At 43.2% G+C, this 8,758-nt stretch overlaps 1 non-coding gene across 1 annotated transcript; it reads left to right on the forward strand.

Moving 5' to 3' along the window:
* The first annotated feature begins 204 nt into the window (after positions 1 to 204).
* LOC118968412 (U1 spliceosomal RNA) lies at positions 205 to 368 on the forward strand. Its single transcript, XR_005056065.2, has one exon. It is a non-coding gene; the product is annotated as a U1 spliceosomal RNA (small nuclear RNA).
* Positions 369 to 8,758: the final 8,390 nt, after the last annotated feature.

Consider the following 8,758-nt stretch of genomic DNA (forward strand, 5'->3'; position numbering starts at 1 on the left):
TCCCATGTGGCTTTTAATAAAACTGAAAATACACCTCTGCAGGCCAGAGCCACTTTTCTCTTACTGCCTCTTGGACCAAAGTCTAATCCTAAACAAGACTGTTCAGCATCTATTTCCAATGAGCTTGCTGCGGTGCCTAGTTCCAATATAAAACCTCTGGAATCCAAAGCAGTAATTTAGGAAACATCTTTAAAAACACCTTGAATACTTACCCGGCAGGGGAGATACCATGATTATGAAGGTGGTTTTCCCAGGGTGAGGCTTATCCTTTGCACTCTGGATGTGCTGAGCCCTGTGATTTCCCCAAATGTGGGAAACTTGACTGCATAATTTGTGGTAGTTGGGGACTATGTTCACACTTTTCCCTAAAGGAAAAAAATTAATAAAACATCTTGAAGCTTTAACCAATGAAAATCCCATAATCTAACAGGTTTTCTTTGCATGGGAAATGTTGGCTACTGCCTTGCTTAAACTCAGTAGCAATGTGCAGAGTTTCTGCTCAGACCGGAAAGAGTTTACTCCCCAATCCACTCTGTTCTCTGCCTAGCCCTTGAATTGCATTCTGTCCACCCTGGAGAGTAGCAGGTCAAGCTCAGAAATTCACCCAAGTGCTCTTAAAGGCCCTTTGGTTACCTCATGGAAGCTGCTGCCACTGCCTGAGTGCTGCCCAACATTTGAGCATTATCTCCTTCCCCAAATAAAAAATCTCAAGTATGCTGCAGTTTTTCACATCCCTAAATCCTCTCTGTTTTTCCACCTGCTTCTGCTACTTCCCTTGGAAGCCCAAACTTTTAAGTGATTTGCTTCTATGTGAACACATGCTGGCATCTCACCCTCAGAATAGTCATTGAAAATTATTCCTACTGCTCAAAGGCTCCCAGAGGCATTGTGGATAGTAGAAACAAGGTGGGATCTTGAAGCGGAAAACCTGGACTCAAGTAGTAGGTTTCTCTCTACTACCTACATGACCATGGATCACTTAACCTCTTCAGCTTCCCTATCTGTTAAAATGGATACACTTCCTCCTGTTTATCTCACAGCTTTGTTGAAAAAAATAGAAGGAAATGAGAGTGGTTTATAATCTATAAACCTGCTGCGCTAACAATAGCAAACATATCTCAGTATTCATTATGTGCTAGGCACTGAGTCTTGGTGTTATCTTACTGAATTCTCACAATAACCTTACAGGACAAATATTGTTCTTCCTGTTCTACAGGTGGCTATACTGAGGCACAGAGAGCTTAAAGATCTTGCCAAAAAATATAATACCAGAAGTAAATAGTGACTTTGGGATTTGAATCCATCCCAGTGGGCAGCCAAGCCTACTCACCATGATGCTGAGTTACTTTCCAATATAACTTGTGTATTAAACTCACTGTTCAAAATTGAGTATAGAGATGCTGTCTTGCTGAGGATGGGTGTTGTATCAGATCCCAGCAAGTTCACTCTGGTTTCAGTAAGACCAAATAATGATAATGGAACATTGGGGGGTAGAAGGTTTTTTACCAAACTTTATTCTTGTGGCAGGTTGAGCGCTAGAATCACATCCGTGTCTGGCAAGTCTGCAGTCCGCCTCCACCTTTGCCTCCACCATGCCTCTTTGCCCAGGGCCTCTCTGCCTCTGGGGCCTCTTTGCCTCCAGGGCCTCTCTGCCTCTGGGGCCTCTCTGCCTCTGGGGAGAGCACTGGGTGGAGCTCTTTCTATAGTAACACAGTCAATAATAACCCACTGCCAGCATGCGTACAAGCCTGCATGTGCGAGCACTGCATGTGCTCAGTGGGCAAGCAGATTAGGGCAGGTGAGGATCCTGGCCATGGGAACTTCCATTTCCCTGCAGAGCTCTTACTCTTGCTGTACTGGGGTAGAAGGCAGTGCTGTCTCCAGGGGCTCTCTCTTATGACCCTTTCCTTCTGTACCCCCAACTGTACATCCCTTTGTGAGACTGCTTTGGAGGAATCAGAACTACTCATTGCTTTAAAGGTCTTTTCTGTGTCTACCTGTTATATGTCAGGGGACATATCTGGCTAACATTATAATCCAAATTGCATACTAGTGAGGTGTACCATATCATGAGGAATCCTGCTTTTCTAATAACAAAGTAGAAAGAACTGAATACACTTATGGCTATGAAACTTCAGACACTACTGTTATTTGCATGTATGTGGAATTTCTTAAATTTCTGTCAAATACGTGTATTGGAGAAAAAAGTACTATGTGGATAAAGTAAAGGTTCTTATGGCCAGGACTCTCACCTGGTCCTGGTCGGCTTGCTCACTACATATGTATGGGCAACACATTGTTATTGACTCTCTATAAAGAGCTCCACCCAGTGCTCTGGGCGACACAGTGGCACAGCTGCACAGCTGCAGGAGAGCAGGAACTGGAGTGGTGTCAGCACTGAGGACAGAAACTGAGATGGCTGCGGAGGCCGAAGAGGATCAGAGGCAGAGACCGGCTTGCTGCATGCAGACTTGCTCTGAGAGGATGGAATTCTAGTGACTGACCTGTCACCATGGGAATAAAGTTGGTTATAAACCCTTTCACCCCAAGAATGTTCCATTGTCATTCCTTGGTCTCACTGAATCCATAGTAAACTTGTCCGAGGCTGAAACCCATTGGCAAGACATATCGTCACTGATCATGAAGTCCACTCCATGGACCCCCAGTTTGAGAAGTCCGATATACACAAAGCTATGCCGGACCTGAATTTAGGAAACCCAGGTTCTCATCCTGCCATTGCCACTTCCCCGCCATGTCATTGCCTCAACTATAAAATAAAGTTGGCCAGATAAGCGTGTGTGGAGGCCCCAAACCCAAGTGGGTGGGCAGGTGACCTAAATGAGTGCCCCAATCTGGTGAAAAGAGCAGTAAGCAGCAACTGGCCTCAGTTCATTGTGGCTGGGAGGGATTGGAAGCTCAGCCTCTCCTCATCTGCTAGGTTTTTAAGAGGAGTTTGAAAGTCATGCCTTTATGTTAAAATCTGTCAGCCCTAAATGGTGGAAATAAAATTAAAAATGTTTAAGGCAATGGGAAAACCAAACAAAAAACACCTTTTCAGGCCAGAGCCATGACTTGAAAACCTCCAGATTGAAACTGAACAAGATCAAGAGTTTTCAAACTACTTCAGCCAAGAAGTTCCATAGAGCTTTGTGAAGATTCTGTAGAGGGCAGGGGAGGTCAACTCTTCCTGCATTTCAGCCAGAACAGCTCCATCTGCTGTTCTAGTGACATTCTACTGATTTAGGAAATGCTTCTGCCAACAGCTGGAGGAGTTGATACTTAGGGGCACTTCCTGCTCCAAGTTCCACATGTCTGCATTTTTAGTGGTAGGTATAGGTAGAAAAATATGGTGTGCTTTTTAAAACTATTCAGTGGGTCCAGAGGACTGGAACAAGGAGGTGCCATCTCTCTCAGAGGCAGCACCTCGCTGCTATAGCCTCACTGTTCTGGTAGGCTTAGTTTTACTAGGCACTTTCCCTGCACCTTGGCATTGCGTCAGAACTGAAGCATGAAATAGCAGTTCCAGAAAGAAAAGCCCAGCTCTAAAGAAATATCAAATTCAGCCAGCTAGCCTGTTTCAGTCCCACTCAAGTTCTTGAGCATATTAGCAGCAAATGGTGGTGGTGTTACTTTCCTAAAAATGGCTAACAGGTGGTTAGTCTCCGAATGCAGTCTCCTCCTGCTTATAAAGTTCTTAGACCTTCACTGCCCATGTGCTTATTTTGTGGAGAAAGAAGTAGTCTTGTTCAGGAGTGCACACAACAGAGAAGCTAGAAATGACACAGTGACACAAGAGTTTGAGAGCCCCACTGGAAATGTGGGGGGGAGTTTTTGCTGCATTAGCACAGTTGAAAGGATATAGGATGTTGATAATGCTGGCAGGCCCGAAAGATAAAACCTGCAGCTTGGATATGACAGGAAACTGTGTGAGAGAGAGTGTGTGTGTGTGTGTGTGTGTGTGTGTGTGTGTGTGTGTGTGTGTTGCAGACTTGTCTACCTTCATTCTCTTAGTGATAATTCAAGTGACTCTGCAATTTCTTACCACATCATTAAATCCCTAACCTAAGAGGAGGGATTATTTAGAATGGTCTAAGGTATCCAAAGTGAATGTAAAAGAATAAAAATGAAGGAAAGAAATAAGATATGTGTCGGAAAACCTCTTAAACACTTTGATGTGATTAATGAATTTCTCAAAGGGAATAGGTGATAGGTTCATCGCAGAGAACGATGCAAAACTGAGGTAAAACCATCCATAGCATTTCATTTAAGTGTAGCTCTATGTTGAGAATGGGGAAAAAAGTAAAGAATTGTGCAATATTTTCCCAAATCTGCACATGCCTCTAACCCTCATCCATACAAATCTGAAAAACTCAATCCATGAGATTTCCAGGATTCCCTTTCCATAGCACTACATCCTTCTCTCGAGAGGAAGGTTTTGACCCAGTTTGATTTCAGTTCACGACAGTTCACGACACACTTAATAGTGCACCATATCTGGCGTAAGGTAGACACTTTCCAGCACTGAGCTAGTATTCTGTACTTCGGTATCATTCTGTCTGGCTGGCTAAATGAAGTCTACAAGCCTGCAGTGAGCAGGTATCACTAACTTTCCAGGAGATCTAGATCATGATTTATTTAGAGGAACTCATAAGGATTGGGAATAGAAACATTACAATGCTGTGAGGTAATTTTCTGTACAGGAATCCTCTCCCACACTGTGGCGTACTTCTCATTCTCAAAGGCTTCAAGACTGTGTGGTTCTCAGTGAGATGAATGGCATGACCGTTCTTGGCTTTTTGATGCAAACCCATAATTAGAGGTGCTATACAAATACAGGATGCATGCCTCTCTTTTTAGCCTGTCTGTTCAGAATGACATGAAGTCAGTATTTGTAATAAGTGCACTATTAAGTGTGTCGTGAACTGGAGCTCAAATGTGTGAAACACCATGGCAGTACTAAGTCAACCCTCATCTCTTCTGAGTTCCCAGACAAGTGTATTTTAAGTATAAACCTAAGCACAGAAGTTGCTGAGAAAAGCACTATTATTTAGATGTTCATTGACAGGCCCTGAGTATTAGATGTTCTTTTGCCGTTTCATGCAAATTGATGTTTTGACAGGTGCTATTTTATTCAGATGGCAGGACTTCCTGTACTGTTTTTCTCTTAAGCCTTCTGCGAATTTCCTCTACAAGGCACAGATACCAAGTTGGTGTAATATGTAGATTTGATGGCCAGAAGTGCTCATCAAAAGACAAAATTTTAAAGTTCTAGAGAAGACCCCAGCAATTATTGTACAAGCTATTTCATGGTATTCTAACTTATAAGGTGGTTTAAATTTAGTTTAATTAATTCTTTTTCGTTCCTTTTGTGAATTACTGATTCCTCAGCTTTGAAATGGAGATTCAACTAAATATACTTGGCAAAGCAGGTTTGATGACCATGTCTGTTCTACTAGAAGGGAAACATCCATTCTCTCTGTAATAGCTCAGTGGGCTTCACCTAAGTGTTATTTAGTAGCCTATGCAAAATCACACCACTTACTCTCTCCTTGTCTGTAATACCCTGAGAAGAGTTCTGTTCCCTCTTTATGTTAATATAGAGAGATGAATTTCATGGAAGGCTGGAGTGAGGTGGACCAGTCTTGGCCTTCTCACTTGATCTGAGACAAAGACTAGGTACGTTTCACCAGTGATACCTCTACAGACTTTCTTGTTTCCTTTCTAAGGGAGAGTTGAGAAAACCTAGTGTCCATCTCCCTCCACTTTTTAAAGCTTTTCCTTTTTAAGAACGTGCTGCCATTTGCATTCTGCCACTAGGTACTTAATTTCTATCTTGAAGCTGGACCCTCAGCTAGAGTACACCAGCTGCACCTTCATTTGCTCCCATAGTCACAGAAATGCTGGGATATGGTCATGTCTGTGGAATGTGATGTACTTCAAATGTCTCAGAGCTTGTGCTTTTTGAACATTTTCGCCTTTCAGCTGACCTCAGCCTTTGCTCAGTTTCTTGTGACAGGACTGTGTGAAACCCGTCTGCATTTGTCCTCCTCCTGATTAATTCACTCAGAACTGGGAGTTGCTCTTCCATTGAGATCAGAGATAACTCCCTCTCCCTTGGAAACCATTGTATACCCTCCTTACAAATCTGGCTTCATCTTCCCTAGGAACTGCTAATAAAAAATTAGAAGGAACTTGGCAATGTTAACACTGTCTGTGTCTGGAAAAGCAGGAAAGGCACCACCAGAGAAACAGCTCATCTTCATAGGATTCAGTCGGTGCATAGACAGCGTTGCCCTGCCCAGACCCCCGTTCCATGAAGGAAGTCAGGGATTCCTCAGCTGTGGAGCAACTCCTTGACTAAGAACAGTCTCCTTTCGACAGGCCTTGCCTGACTGATGTGGGAGTATAGAGATCAGGCCACCTAAGGTCAACCTGGAAGAATTCTGAAGGGCCATTCTAGCTCCAGCATTCCCAGTGGGCTGAGGTTGCTCCGAGGCCTGCATCCCAGCCAGCTGCTCTCTTGGCTCACACCTGCTTCCTTCCACAGATACTTATCCCAAGGGATGTTCCTAATAAACATCCTGCACACTGAACTCCAGGGAACCCAATCTGTGACACAGAAAGATGTTATTATTTGGACAAAGGAAAGGACTTCGAATTCTGTCTCTGTCATCATCACATGCTAGTCTCTGATCATAATGATTCTAACTAGGCTCTCTGGTAAGGAGACAACACTGAGATGAAATTGGGCTAAGAATTAGCTAATCATGAAGGAGGAAATTTGTAGTTTTTACCTCATTAACAATCATGTCAATGGCATTAAATTGCCAGACATTTCACTTCTGTAACTCTATTAACTCTCACAAAAATTCTATGAAGTAGATGTTATTCTCATGTTATAAATAAGGAAGCAGACTTGGAGACACGAAATAACTTGGTAGACCACAAGGCCAAAATGAGTCTAAAACTCCAATTTATCTGACTCCAGACCCCTGAATTTATGATTCTCATCCTTGCCTGGAATGTCCATCATTTGGCCCTGTTAGGCTGCAGGCATCAGGGGAAGGGGTGAGCCTGATGGACAAGCTCAGGCCTCACCAAACGATGCGGTCTGACAACATTCCAGAGCCTGATCCGATAACCCTCCCAACTAGAGCCCTTCCCCCAAGCTTAAGGATTAGTGGTAACTTTGCAGTACGTGGCTAAAGGCCAGTGAGAGACCCCCACGTACCCTAGACGAGCCAATCCTCACACCAATGTACACCCTTGCTCTCCCTCCCTGCCTTCTTTAAAAACTTGCTGCCTGCCCTGCTGGGTGTGACTTCTCTAGCCTGTAGTACCCAGGCCGCGGGAACATCACCCTGGGGTGGCATTCAAATAAACTACCTGGCCCTTTGTTGCCTCTCTTTGCCTGCTTATTTCCGCTAAAATTTATCTTACAAGCCCCTTCTACTTTTTTGCTTCCCAGCTAAAATGCTATTGTATTCAAAGAATACAGTTAAATATAGTAACTCAAAGAACACCTTAAACATGTCAACTTTAAAAACTGGGCCTTGCCTAAGAAAGATACCTCCCTTAAGTAAAACTGTATTCTACTGTACTGGTGTAAAGTTTATTTCCTGGTTTAAGATGATATCTAATTAAGGTACTTAAATGAACCTCTGTATAGGAAGTCTAATGTGGTTAAATCCTTTAAAAGGATTGAAAAGAGAGAATGGAACTCTTAACAGCTTTATTCTATCTCTGTGCCACTTCTGTTTTCTAGTATTAATCAACAAACTGTATGCAGATAAATCAGCATACTTATCCTCAGAACTGTTTTGTAAAAAAAATACACCTCATTTTTTTTGACCCCTGCTATTAGATGTCTTAGCCCCATAGCATTTTATGTATCTACCTCACTTCTGGCTCCCCCTTTATACTTTTATTGCTGCTTTGTTGAATTGCTTTCCCTCATCCTCTCATGTACTGTGTATGTTCCTCTTAGCTGTTTAAAATCTTTTTTAGAAAGTCAGTTCCATGTTCTTGATTATTGAACTCTATCTCTTCCCTGAGGCAGTGTTACACAGCAGAACAAGTGGAGAATTTAGAGTCAAACAGATAGAGTTCAAATCACAGCCCTACTAATAATGTGTCTTTGGACAAGGCCACATACCTTTGTGAGCATTAACCTCTGTGAACCTATAATCATGTTTAACTAAAATGTTGGGTAGACCAGAAATAATGCATATGAAGCAGCAGAAGTCATTTGATAAATGTTCAATTCATTATTTTCACTGGATTGTAAGCCCCTCAAGGGCACAGCTGGAGCTAATTCAATTCTCACTCTTGAACTCGCCCGCAGTACTGAGTGCATTTGAAAGTAATGATGTATGACTGATCAGATGGGAATCAAATCTCAGTGGAGTGGGAAGCATGGTGGATTCTGAGCTCATTAGTTAGTTATGTGACTTTGCCAGCCTTTTCCTCAGGGGTAAAATCTTTACCTAGATCATCTCTACAATCCCTTCTAGGTTTAGAGTTTGGTGACTTTTATGGATATGACAAATGTTTAGTCCCAGAGATGGGTAGGACATATCAGAGAAAACTCCTTCCTCTCCCCCACGCCCTCCCCCCAACAGAACGACAGCTACGCCCTGAGCTCGACTTTGCCTAGCGCGTCCCCCACCCTCCCCGCAGAACAGGGGAGGGAGAGGCCTGGAGGCGACCACAGCGCTCCGTACCCTCCCGCAGCGCCTTTCAGCCAGACTTCATGGAT

This window comes from Manis javanica, chromosome 16 (assembly GCF_040802235.1).
Source record: "Manis javanica isolate MJ-LG chromosome 16, MJ_LKY, whole genome shotgun sequence".
Taxonomy (NCBI): Eukaryota; Metazoa; Chordata; class Mammalia; order Pholidota; family Manidae; genus Manis; species Manis javanica.